Source organism: Mauremys reevesii, linkage group 14, assembly GCF_016161935.1.
Source record: "Mauremys reevesii isolate NIE-2019 linkage group 14, ASM1616193v1, whole genome shotgun sequence".
NCBI lineage: Eukaryota > Metazoa > Chordata > Testudines > Geoemydidae > Mauremys > Mauremys reevesii.
Genome location: NC_052636.1, coordinates 26,701,180 through 26,713,807, shown reverse-complemented (window position 1 = coordinate 26,713,807; position 12,628 = coordinate 26,701,180). Strand labels below are relative to the sequence as shown.

General features: G+C 50.9%; 1 non-coding gene across 1 annotated transcript; it reads right to left on the bottom strand.

Moving 5' to 3' along the window:
- Window positions 1–4,154: 4,154 nt before the first annotated feature.
- TRNAV-AAC lies at window positions 4,155–4,227 on the bottom strand. The gene has a single exon. It is a non-coding gene; the product is annotated as a tRNA-Val (tRNA).
- Window positions 4,228–12,628: the final 8,401 nt, after the last annotated feature.

Here is a 12,628-nt window from a genome sequence, read left to right as displayed (position 1 = left end):
TCCGGAAGAGAGACAGAGGCCAGAGGAGGGAGTGTCAGTTTGGAGCTGGCTGGGGAAATGGGGAGAGACCCAGAACTTGGTTCTGGGCGCCCCACCCCCCAAGATGGACCTGACAGAGGGGTTCTGTTTTCTGTACCTACAAGCTCTGTTTAAACTGTGTTCCTGTCATCTAATAAACCTTCTGTTTTACTGTCTGGCTGAGAGCCACATCTGACTGCGGAGTTGGGGTACAGGGACCTCTGGTTGCCCCAGGACCAGCCTGGGCAGACTCGCTGTGGAAAGTGCATGATGTGGAAGGGCATGCTGAATGCTCCGAGGTCAGACCCAGGAAGGTGTAGGCTTCTTGCCCTGGAGACAGTCTGCTCCGAGAGAGGAGGCTCCCCCAGAGTCCTGACCGGCTTTGTATGGAGTTGTTCCAAAGCATCACAGCATCCCCTTCCACACCGTGCACTTCCCAGAAGTCCGCACAGGCACTGACACTCCCTCCTCCTGCCTTTGTCTCTTTTCCAGGCATTAGGAGGCCACCCGATCTCTCTGTTCTCCAACACCTTCAGTTGGCACCTTGCAGGGGAAACTGATTTGGGAGAAATGAAGTAAAAGCTGCCCAAACCGAGCTTGAGCACTCCTGAATTTTGAGGTGTTCAAATCTGGAAGGCAGGTGCTCGGGGTGGGAGAGGGCTGTGGGGTCCATGGGGGAGCATGGCAGCAACTGTCTGGAGCTGCAGGAGCCAGACACGCTGGTCTGAGTGGCACAGTAAGCGGTTTGGGGGTTGGAGAAGGGGTAGGGAGTTCCGGGGGGCAGTCAAGGGACAAGGAGCAGGGGTTGGATTTGGGGACAAGGAGCAGGGGGTTGGAGGGGGCAGCGGTTCGAAGGGGCAGTCAGGGGACAGGCAGCAATTGGATAGGCATGGGAGTCCAGGAGGTTTATCAGGGGACAGGTAGAGGGGTTCTGTGGGGACGGTGGGCGGGGTCTCAGGAGGGGGCAGTTGGGGACATGGAGACGGGCGGCTGCGAGAGGGGCTGGGGTCCCGAGGGGCAGTTAGTGGCAGGGGTCTCGGGAGGGTAATCGGGGGACAAGGACCAGTGGTGCTTAGATAGGGGGTGGAGGTTCTGGGGGGCAGTTGGGGCAAGGGTCTGGGGAGGGGGCAATCAGCGGCCAGGGGCTGGGATTCAAAGGACTCTGGGCTGCTGGCAGCTGCGGGGAGCCCTGAGCCCTTTAAATCCCAGCCGCCTCCCTGGCTGGGATTCAAAGGGCTCTAGGCTCCCTGCCCTTGGGGCAGTGCAGAGCCCTCTGACTCCCGGCCGCGGCTGGGATTTAAAGGGTGCTGGGCTCCCCGCGCTTGCAGGCAGCCCAGAGCCCTCTGACTCCCGGCCACGGCTGGGATTTAAAAGGCTCTGAGCTCCCCGCGCTTGCAGGCAGCCCAGAGCCCTCTGACTCCCGGCCGCGGCTGGGATTTAAAGGCTCTGGGCTCCCCGCTTGCAGGCAGCCCAGAGCCCTCTGACTCCCGGCGCGGCTGGGATTTAAAACTCTGAGCTCCCGCTTGCAGGCAGCCCAGAGCCCTCTGACTCCGGCGCGGCTGGGATTTAAAGGCTCTGGGCTCCCCGCTTGCAGGCAGCCCAGAGCCTCTGACTCCGGCCGCGGCTGGGATTTAAAGCGCTGGGCTCCCCGCACTTGCAGGCAGCCCAGAGCCCTCTGACTCCCGACGCGGCTGGGATTTAAAGGCTCTGGGCTCCCGCGCTTGCAGGCAGCCCAGAGCCTCTGACTCCCGGCCGCGGCTGGGATTTAAAGGCTCTGGGCTCCCGCTTGCAGGCAGCCCAGAGCCCTCTGATTCCCGACGCGGCTGGGATTTAAGACTCTCGGCTCCCGCTTGCAGGCAGCCCAGAGCCTCTGACTCCCGGCGCGGCTGGGATTTAATAGGCTCTGGGCTCCCCGCGCTTGCAGGCAGCCCAGAGCCCTCTGACTCCTGGCCACGGCTGGGATTTAAATGGCTCTGGGCTCCCCACGCTTGCAGGCAGCCCAGAGCCACTGACTCCCGGCCCCGGCTGGGAGTTAAAGGGCTCTGGGCTCCCCGCGCTTGCAGGCAGCCCAGAGCCCTCTGACTCCCGGCCGCGGCTGGGAGTTAAAAGGCTCTGGGCTCCCCGCTTGCAGGCAGCCCAGAGCCCTCTGACTCCCGGCCACGGCTGGGATTTAAAAGGGGGCGAAACCTAGCTCCAACTATTGGTGGAGCAGAGCCCCTGACTGTAAATATTCCTGGGGCTAAAGCCCCAGGAGCCCATATAAGTCGGCTCCCATGCCCTCTCCTGCTGTTGGGAGGGGAACAGGAGAAAGGACAAAAGCAAAAGACAAAGAGAAAGGAGGGAGGGATGGATGGAGGAAAAGATGAAAAAAAAGGACAAACCCCAATGTCCCCAGTGATTCTAAGGGACAGAATCCCAGGTGCACAATAAAATTCTGCCTCCTTAAGCTCGAGTTTTCCATGCCCAGAATTCAACTGTCACCAGATGGATCAGACTGAACAGGTTTCAAACCTCCAGGAGGCTCTTACCTTTTAAACAGGGACGGCTGTTTTCTAGTAAAATCACTAAAAGGGAAGGAGAAAACTTGAAAGAGGTTCCTCCTGGCGCTCACGTCCGTGAACCCGAATACTCCCTCAGTCCTCAAAGAGAGACCTGGAGAAGGAGACTTGCTGGAGCAAAGCCACAGGGGTCTCTGAGGTTTCCTTGGCCCCTCGCCCCTGTCCTGCCTGGCTGATGTCAGCATCTCTCTGTGAGGTCACCACCTCCCCACCACCTTGGACCAATAGTCTGAGGTCCTGCAAAAGGCCTTTGTGATGTCATTGCCACACCCCTCCCTTGCTGTGCCAGTGTCCTGCCCCTGGCCAGGCACTTTGCAGGTTTGAGCTACTCCCTGTGGATCACCCCACTCAAGGAGCGTTCGTTCTAGGCAGCAAGCCGGCTAGACAGGGAAACCTCAGATGCTGCTCCCAATGCTACACTCAGTTCTTCAGAAATTAGTCGACTTTATGGCCAGAAGAGACCATTAGAGCATCTAATCTGACCCCCTGCGTATCACAGGCCTCCTGTATGACACAATAGTGAGTTTATTACGCAGGGTCCACCCTTCCCTCACTGTGACTAGTACATGAACCAGCCTCGTAATGGAGCTGAGATTTCCCAAGAACTTCAAGCAAAATACACCAGTTTCATAAAACAGATTTATTAACTACAGAAAGATGGAGTTTTAAGGATTTTAAGTGGTAAGCATAAAAGATCAAAGTAAATTACCATGGAAATAAGATAAATTCACAATCTAAACTTTACCCCTTATTACACTAGGCCGTAGTTCGGTTATGCCACAGGAAGGCTTAATGCTTGAGCTGCAGTGCATGCTGGGCAGGCTTAAGGCCGGGCTCCCCATGGCAGGAGAGAAGAAGACTCGGCCCCTGGAGGGCAGGCTGGGGCTTCCTGGATCCCATTTGCTCACAGCCAGCGCCCTGCCCCCACTCCCAAGTCATTAATGGCTCCCCCGGGTCAGCCAGAATGGAGCAGCAGTTTTCACTCCACCAAGTCCACTTATGGCTTATAGGCAACTCCCAAACCCACCACAGCCCACCATTTCGGCCAGAAAGGAGCCCAATCCGCCTCGCCATTGCTGCTTTTCTGTCCCCCTAGAACCCTGCTGCTCCTGGGCTGCAAGGAGCCGCCCCTGGGAAGCCAAGAGGCAGGCACAGGATTCTGCCTTCCAGCAGCCAAACACACCTCCTCAGGCTTTGCAGAACGAATGGTGACGCTCTACTAACCCCACTTAGCCACACTGAGGTGCTTAGCTTCTGCCCTGCCTTTCTCAGCTCGACTTTCCTCTTTTGCCCCATTCCTGCCTCACTTCCTCCTTTGGCAAGTCACACAGAGGAGGCCAGCAGGAAGAGCCGGCCTCCACCGGCCAACCTCCAACAGCAGAGGAGGCCAAGCCACAAGCCTCCAAAAGGTGACACGCCGCACTCCTCTAGGTTCTCCAGCCTGACGCCAAGGTGCTTTCTCCACTGCTGTCAGCACCCTCTGTCATGCGGGGGTTGGAGTTATCCCAGGGACAGGCCAATAGGAGAAGGAGGAGGCCTTCCTGAACAGCAAGGGGATCTGGGAAAAAGAAGCCAGCATGTTTCTGCCTGGTTTTGAACCAGGGACCTTTTGCGTGTTAGGCAAACGTGATAACCACTACACTACAGAAACTCCATCTGCTTGGCTGTTGCTTACCTTGGCACAGACCGATGGACAAACCTGGAGAAAGTGGTGGCAGCCCTTCAATGGGCCAGCAGGCAGAGCAGAAGACTGGAGCCGGGGCTCAGGAAGTCGTCCTTACGTCGCCCTTGTGACTCCAGCTTGAGGGAGAGCTTCTTTTTCTTCCCCTTGCTGACAAAGAGCAAGAGAAGAATGAAAGGTCAGGTGGGCCAACTCGCTGCAGAAGCCCATGCTGCCTTTTCCTGCTGCATAGCCTGAAATGAGGGACTTGTGGCAGTGAATGGAACTGCTGCACTTTCCGACAACATCCCACCCGTGCACAAAGGGGATAGAAGAGCCTGTTAGTCTAGCATGCTCCCAACTGAACTACTTCAGCAGCTGCTCGGTTTCTTTTTGGCCTCCTGCTTTTCTGTCTGGGATGTTGTTGTCAGCTGTGGCACAGAGAAAGGACGTCATTGCGAGCGGCCCATGAAGACAAGATTCACTTTTGCCTTCCTTGCTCAGCTTTACTTGCTTCCTCGCCCTATTCCTGCCTCAGTTCCTGGGTTACCTGAAGGTGACGGGGGGCCAGCAGTACCAGGAGGAAGTTGGGCAGCTAGACCCTGGTGGCAAAAGTTCTGCCGCCACTTGCCACCCCACTCTCTTCTCCCAGCGTCACATACTGGCCACCAGGGACTTGGGGCCCAGCAGCGCAACGGAAGGCAGTGGACAGAGCCACCCTCGCCTTGGAGCTCCGGCTCATTAAACCACATCTTCAGTCGCTGATGGCTAATGAGAGACAGACATCGCTTGCTATTTTAGCACTTGGAAATGCCATTGGTCAGTCACTGGATCTCTGTAATGCTGTTACAGAACAAAGGAAAATAGAATCTCAGTGTGACATTCTATACCTTTGGGGGAGCGGCTGTAACCCCCATAATCCTCATTTTCATATCATCGTGATCTTACATATAGAGCATGACTTGTAAGGTATCAGGGAAAGGATATGATCTGCTGAAAGTCATTTCTCTACCCATAGATGTATACCATTCATGCATATGAAGTTATGAGAATTGTGCAGTGTGGTTGTCACTGTGCTGTAAGGTGGGGGAGTCAGCCAAATATTAGCTCCCCAGTGGCAACAGCAAGGAAAGTAACCAACACCCGGACAGGGTGTCAAACAACCATCGACAGCCATTGTCCAGCAAGGGAGCTACAATGCAATGACTCACCTGCATGAGGACACCCCAGAATTGCTCAGACTTGCTTGGAGAGACGCAGTGATGATCACCTGACTCTGAAGGGGAAGCCATGAGGAAGAAAGGACATGATAAAAGGAGAGACATTTGCCAGGCTTTATCTCTCTCTGTCACCTACATCTACAGACACCCCCACACCAAGCAACTGAAGTGCTGATGAAAGGGGAGAGCCTGGCTGAAAAGCCACCAGCCAGCCTGTGGTGAGAAGCATCTAAGTTTGTAAGGGTACTGAAAGGGTTAAGATCAGCTTAGAATTAAAAGCAATGAGGAATCCGGTGGCACCGTAAGAACTAACACATTTATTTGGGCATAAGCATTCATGGGTAAATAGCCCACTTCTTCAGATGAGTGGAGTGCAAATTGCAGATAGAGGCATAAATATAGATTGGAACATGAAGAGACGGGAGTTACCGTACAAGGGGAGAACCAGTGTTGAAGGCTAATTCAGTCAGGGTGGATGTGGTCCTCTCCCCATAATTGATGGGGAGGTGTCAATACCAAGAGAGGGAAAATTGCTTTTGTCATGAGCCAGCTACTCCCAGTCCTCATTCAAGCTCAAATTAATGATGTTAAGTTTGCAAATCAATTGTAACTCTGCAATTTCTCTTTGAAGTCTGTTTTTGAAGTCTGTTTTTGAAGGGCTACTTTGAATTATTGGGTGTGAATGTGTAAATGTGCTATTGACTATACAAATCCCATATGGTCTGGTGATCTGAATACATGGTTTTCACCCCGGCCTGGGTTCAATTCCCAGTGTGGGAACAATGCAGAGCTTTTGCTCAGAGGGGAGGCAGGAAATGAAAGGAATGGGAAGGGGAGTTGGACAGTGTTGGAAGGGGATCCCAGAAGTGCGGGTGGGGCAGTGGTCCTGGGGGGAGATGAGGGAAGGATCCCAGCTCTGTGGGAAGTTGATATTCTGGAGAGCACAGGCCTGGCATGGGGGGTGGGAAGAGTGAGTGTGTCCCTCTAAACTCACCACCAGGAGACTAGGAAGAATTACGTATTTGTTGGTAAATGTCAATTTCTGTGTAAACACACAACCCAATGGCAAAATCTTTCCATCGATAATCATCAAAACTAACAGATGGGCAAAGTAAGAAACATGTTGCTTGAGAGCTTATCCTGTTCTAATCCTCTAGGGTTCCCTTTTGCCTTAGGCACCACCACGTGGGCATTTCATATCCCTCCTCATTTTCACACAGACACACAATTTCCTTTGCACAGATCCATGAACAGCAAAACCTCCCTGTGTCTATTGTCTGAGCCAGGGCATTCGATTCCACTGAAACCTTCTCTCCTGCAATGGCAATGGTCAGACAGAGGATGCGTCCACCTTCCCCTGGCAGTTGAGATATTCACTCTCCTCTTCATGCTGCTGTTGTTATTCCATGAGTCATCAAGGATGGAATAAAAGCTGAGTTTACTCATGGGTGAGGAAAGAAAGGAGCCACCAACGCCCTCAAAAATCTCAGTGCCCAGAGAAAACCTGCCTCTGTTACTGGACTCCCAGAGGTGCTGGCAATACAATGGGAAAAGGGACTGTCTGAATTGCCAAGGCAGGGAATGAACAATCTACAGCAACATCATTAACCACAAACACACTCTAGCCGTGCTCCAGCCACTGGGAAATGGGCAGGAACTCTGGCTGTTCAGCCATGGCCACACGTACAGAGCTGCACAGCAGTGAGTGTGCTGGGAAGCTGGTCTGAGCAAACAATTTGTAATGACCCTTCAGTGAGAACAGAACCAGAGTGTAGAAAGGCCTCTGTGTTAAGTGGTTGTGGCTGAGGCCTTAGGGAGCTGGGATAGAAAACCATGGGTGCCTTTCTGTGAAAGTTTGATCCTTGCCAACTAGGCAAGGCTGGTGTGTGGTGTCTCCATGGCTGTACTTTCAGGGTCTGATCACAACAGTGCCAGAGGGAGCCAAGCCTAGACATATTCAGAGGCTAAGGCCAGGTCAATATTTCAAACAGTGAGTCTATGCTGCTGCAGCTCAGTAATGGAGATGCTCTGTGCCAGGGTTTCTCAAACGTCCTTTCACTGCAACCTCCTTCTGCCAAAATAACTTAATACGTAGCCCTGGAAAGATGGACCAAGCCCCTCCACGCGGGGGGAGGAGTGCCAAAGACTGAGCCCCAGTGGGGGGAGGGCAAAACCAAAGCCTGAGGGATTCAGCCCTGGGTTGGGGGGCTCAGACTTTTGGCTTCAGCCTCAGGACCCAACAAGTCTAATACCAGCCCTGGTGACCCCATTAAAACAGGGTCATGACCCACTTTGCAGTCCTGACCCATAGCTTAAGAACCACTGCTCCATGCTGAGGGGGGAGAGTTTTCCTGTTGGTGTAGTCAATCCACTACCCCAGGAGGTGGCAGCTCTGCCATGGGGAGAAGCTATATCAGTGGGGGTGCAACCTGTAGTGTTGACCACATTTAAGAAGTTTAATCAAACCCCATTTTTAAAACCACCTGTGGTCTGGGAATGGCAAAGGAGCTCGATGAAGCAGGGTCTATCCTTCAAAATCCTGGAGATCATGATTCCATACTCTTGTTGTAATGGGGGTATAGCTCAGGGGTAGAGTGTTTGATTGCAGATCAAGTGGTCCTTTGTTCAAACCCAGTTGCCCTCTTGAAAAAAATTTATTTTCCATTCTCCATTATGTTCAGGAGCTCCACCATACAAGGATGCTTGAAATGAATATGAACACTCAACATTTTGCTATCCAAATGCATAAAAACCTAGCACACCTGTCCATTAGCTGAAATCAGTTCCAATCCTCTAAGTGTCTAGTTTATGTTTTCATCAATTAAACAAAGGTATCATTCCCTGAAGCAGAGCACAAGTTTGAAATACAGGCAGCATAGAGCTAATATTCATAATGTCAACTACCAAAAAAATGATACACATCTAGAGATAGCAGCATTATAATCAGCCAATCAGAACCTCTCCATAGACCCTTACACGACCACTTCTCTGTAATATTGGCTGCAAATATAGAACAGTGGTCGCAATGGTGATCTATACAGTTACAGATTATGTCAATAACGTCACAGGAGGTGACACAGAATCCGTGAGATTGATACTGGAATACTGCCTCCAGTTTTGGTGTCTTGTTTGAAAAAGATGATGGGAAATTGGAGCTGGGGCAGCAAAGAGCCACCTAATGTTCTGAGGACTGGAAAAAATACCTTCTAGTGAGCTATTGAAAGAGCTCAACCTGATTAGCTTATCCAAAGAAGATTGAAAGGTGACCTAATTGAAGTGCCTTAATGGAGAGAAAAGATTGGGTATTTAAGGGCTCTTTAATCGAGCAGAGAAAGGCATAAGAAGACCCAATGGCTGGAAGGTGAAGAAAGACAAATTCATATTACAACTAAGGCACAAAAATTCAAACTGCGAGGATGATTCACCACAAGAACAAGCTACCAAGGAAAGTGGGGAATTCTCCATCTCCTGATGTAATTTAATGAAGACAAGATGCCTTTCTGGAATGTGTTTGTCTCAAAAGTAGCTCTTGTGTCCTACAGGAGGCCTGTGATACGCAGGGGGTCAGATTAGATGCTCTAATGGTCTCTTCTGGCCATAAAGTTGACTAATTTCTGAAAAACCGAGTGTAGCATTGGGAGCAGTGTCTGATGTTTCCCTGTCTAGTCGGCTTGCTGCCTAGAACGAACGCTCCTTGAGTGGGGTGATCCACAGGGAGTAGCTCAAACCTGCAAAGTGCCTGGCCAGGGGCAGGACATTGGCACAGCAAGGGAGGGGTGCAGCAGTGACATCACAAAGGCCTTTTGCAGGACCTCAGCCTATTGGTCAGAGGTGGTGACCTCACAGAGAGATGCTGACATCAGACAGGCAGGACAGGGGCGAGGGGCCAGGGAGACCTCAGAGACCCCTGTGGCTTTGCTTCAGCAAGTCTCCTCCTCCAGGTCTCTCTTTGAGGACTGAGAGAGTATTCGAGTTCACGGACGTGAGCACCAGGAGGAACCTCTTTCGAGTTTTCTCCTTCCCTTTTAGTGATTTTACTAGAAAACAGCCGTCCCTGTTTAGAAGGTAAGAGCCTCCTGGAGGTTTGAAACCTGTTCAGTCTGATCCACGTGGTGACAGTTGAATTCTAGGCATGGAAAACATGAGCTTAAGGAGGCAGAACTTTATTCTGCACCTGTGATTTTGTCCCTTAGAATCACTGGGGACATTAGGGTTTCTTCTTTTTGCTTCCAATCTTCCTCCCTCCTCTTTTTCTCTTGCTTCCTTTGTCCTTTTACCTGTTCCCCTCCCAACACCAGGAGAGGGGTGTGTGTGTGTGTGAGTGTGTTGCGGGGGAGTGCTCTGCAGCTCCCACTGTGGGAGGTCAACCCAAAAATATGGGGCTGAAATAGTGCTTGGGCAGTGATCCCATCAGTGACCTGGGCCATCCTTTGGGCTCTCTGGTGAGAACCCTCAGCCTCCCGTCCTCAGTCTGTATCCCTGATTGGCTGAGCAGGGGGTTATTGACAGGGACGAGATTCTGGTCCTTGGTGTTCTCTTTTAAGAACAAGTAAATAAGTCAGAACCAGTTCTATGTTTGATGAATTTTGCTGCTACTCTGCATTAATGGTCTCTGAGCAGTTCATGATACTCTCTAACATTGCAGTTCTCCTCAAATACTTGCTGAATAATTACTGTCACTGTTGTTGGTCTGGAGCTCATCAGAGCATTTTGTTCAGGTCATTCAATGTATGAAATTCAATATCCCATGGTTAGTTTGAAAATCACGGCTCTTGAGTCCTATTCCCAACTCTGCCACTGACTGGCCGTGTGACCTAAGACAAATCAATTCTCCTTTCTCCGCCTTAGCTTCTCCCTCTTTCAAGTAGGGATAATAATGATCCGCTCCTACCTACCTCACAGTGCGTGGAGGCAGGGTCGGCACTAGGATTTTGCCGCCCCAAGCAAAAAAAATTTTGGATGCCCCCACCTCAGCCCTGGGGTCCCCCGCCACATGCTCCTGCTGACCGAGCCCTGGGCTTCCCCCCCCCCACAGCCCCCGGCCCGCCCAGGCCTGGGCTCGTCCCCCCCCCCCCCCTACACCCCGTGCCAACACTATAGGTTTGTTCTCCCCATTCCGCCCAGGCTGAGCTGCTCCCATTTATACTCCGTCTCCAGTCGGAGCATGCCCAGAGAGGGTGAGGGTGTGGCCTCTTCAGCCCACATGGCGCAGTTAAACCTATCAGTGCCTGTGCAGGGTGGATGCACCTCATCACAGACAGCATTTCCCAAATTTTGGGATTAGGTGGAGATCTCTTCAAGAGTAACTTCCTGTAGGGACTGGGTCACAAACACCGTGGGAACCAACTACCTGGGCGTTTTCCTAGTTCCAAATCACTTGCTGTGGAATTCTATCCCTGGATCATCTAAGACAATATTGACTTAAACAACTGAACTACTCTGTGACCATGTGCACTAACTTCGGTCAGTTGCACCCATTTGGGGTCTGCTGCTGTTCACCTTTTCAGAGTGGAGATTTAAACATACGACTGTTTCTTTGATAATATGTCCAACAGCTTGGAGTATTCTCTCCTGCTGACTGAACTGCATTTGAATTTTCTCCATGTCATCATGCAGGGATAGGGGGAAAAACAAACCTGAAGTAAAAAAAATGGTAATTTGTCTGAAATTTCCCAAAAAATCTGAGCTACATTCTGTCAAACAAAACTAACATGCAGTTATATGACCAAGGAGCCTTCATGAAAGATAGAAAACCCATCTCACAGAGAGGTAGAAGACACTTTCATTTTAATTTAAAGTGAAATTCCAGACTAGGTTACATCTGATGTCTCAGAATCAGGATGAGAGATTCTCCCATGATCCAGTGAAACCTGCTTCACCCAGCGCTTTCTCATACATCCGACGAAGTGGGTATTCACCCACGAAAGCTCATGCTCCAAAAGTCTGATAGTCTATAAGGTGCCACAGGATTCTTTGCTGCTTTTACAGATCCAGACTAACACGGCTCCCCCTCTGATACCTTTCTCATTAGTGTTATTTACAGGAGTTTTAGCACCTTCATAACGGGAGAAAAAACAGTCGACCTTCCCAGAAGCGGCTTTGCCATTGAGGGAAAAGGGGATTTGAACGGTGTTTGGGATCCATTTGAAATCCCCTTCCAAGTCTGACACTTTCATCGCCTGCCAGACTGACTCTGATTTAGGATCAAAGACGTGTACAAGCACCATTCCCAAGCATGGACAGCCAAGAACATGACCCCACCAGACACGTTGGGAAGCGAAGGAATACGAAGGGGTGAACTGTGCATGGCTCAGGCACAAGGTAACAGTTCTGGGGTGATGGGGAAGGATGGAATGTCTGAGTCGCCCCATCTCCTTCCAGTGTCACAGAGCCTAAAATGACCCTTATTTCCCTGACACTGCTCCAGCTCTTCTTCATATTTAAATATATTTTAAATGAGGGAAAAAAAGTCAACAAAATAACTGCTGTTCTGCACAATCCAGGGTAATGTGAGAACAACTGGGAATGAGACAATCTCTCCTCAAAGAGGAACTTGACGTCTCTAACAGTAACTTTCCACTGGGAGGAGGAGTACAAATGTCAATCTCCAGGTTTGTTTAGAGAAGGAAATGTGATGATGGTTAGCTCAGACAGGAGGAAATGTGCAAGATAACTCCACCAACTATCCATGGCCCATGTCTTTAGTGCAAGAGTAGTTCTCTTTTTACATCAGGAAAGTGAACTCAAGCTAGCTAACTCCATGGCAACCACAGTGATGAGACCCAGGTAGATTTTATCTCAACGTAGCTGGTTGAAGACACCCCCCATCTCCCCCACCTGGGGTGATGACATTCCTGGTAGAAAGGACACACACTCCAATGACTCACAGGACAATGGAGTTGATACAAAGGACCACAGGATCCACCCCAAAGACAGGCGAGCTTCAAAGTGGGCAACTCATGTGTGGGAGCTGAGGAACTACAGTGTGCAAAAGATGCAAACAGCCTTAACACTCACTACTTGGGAACTTTCAAAAGAATTAAAGAAAAAATCTCCTGACAGCTCTAGAGAAGGTTTTTATGAAGTTTATCTCCTTTACGGATTCTCTGATGTTTAGAAAGGCCTGAACTATGAGTGAAGCTTTTCCCACACTCGCAGCATTCATATGGTCT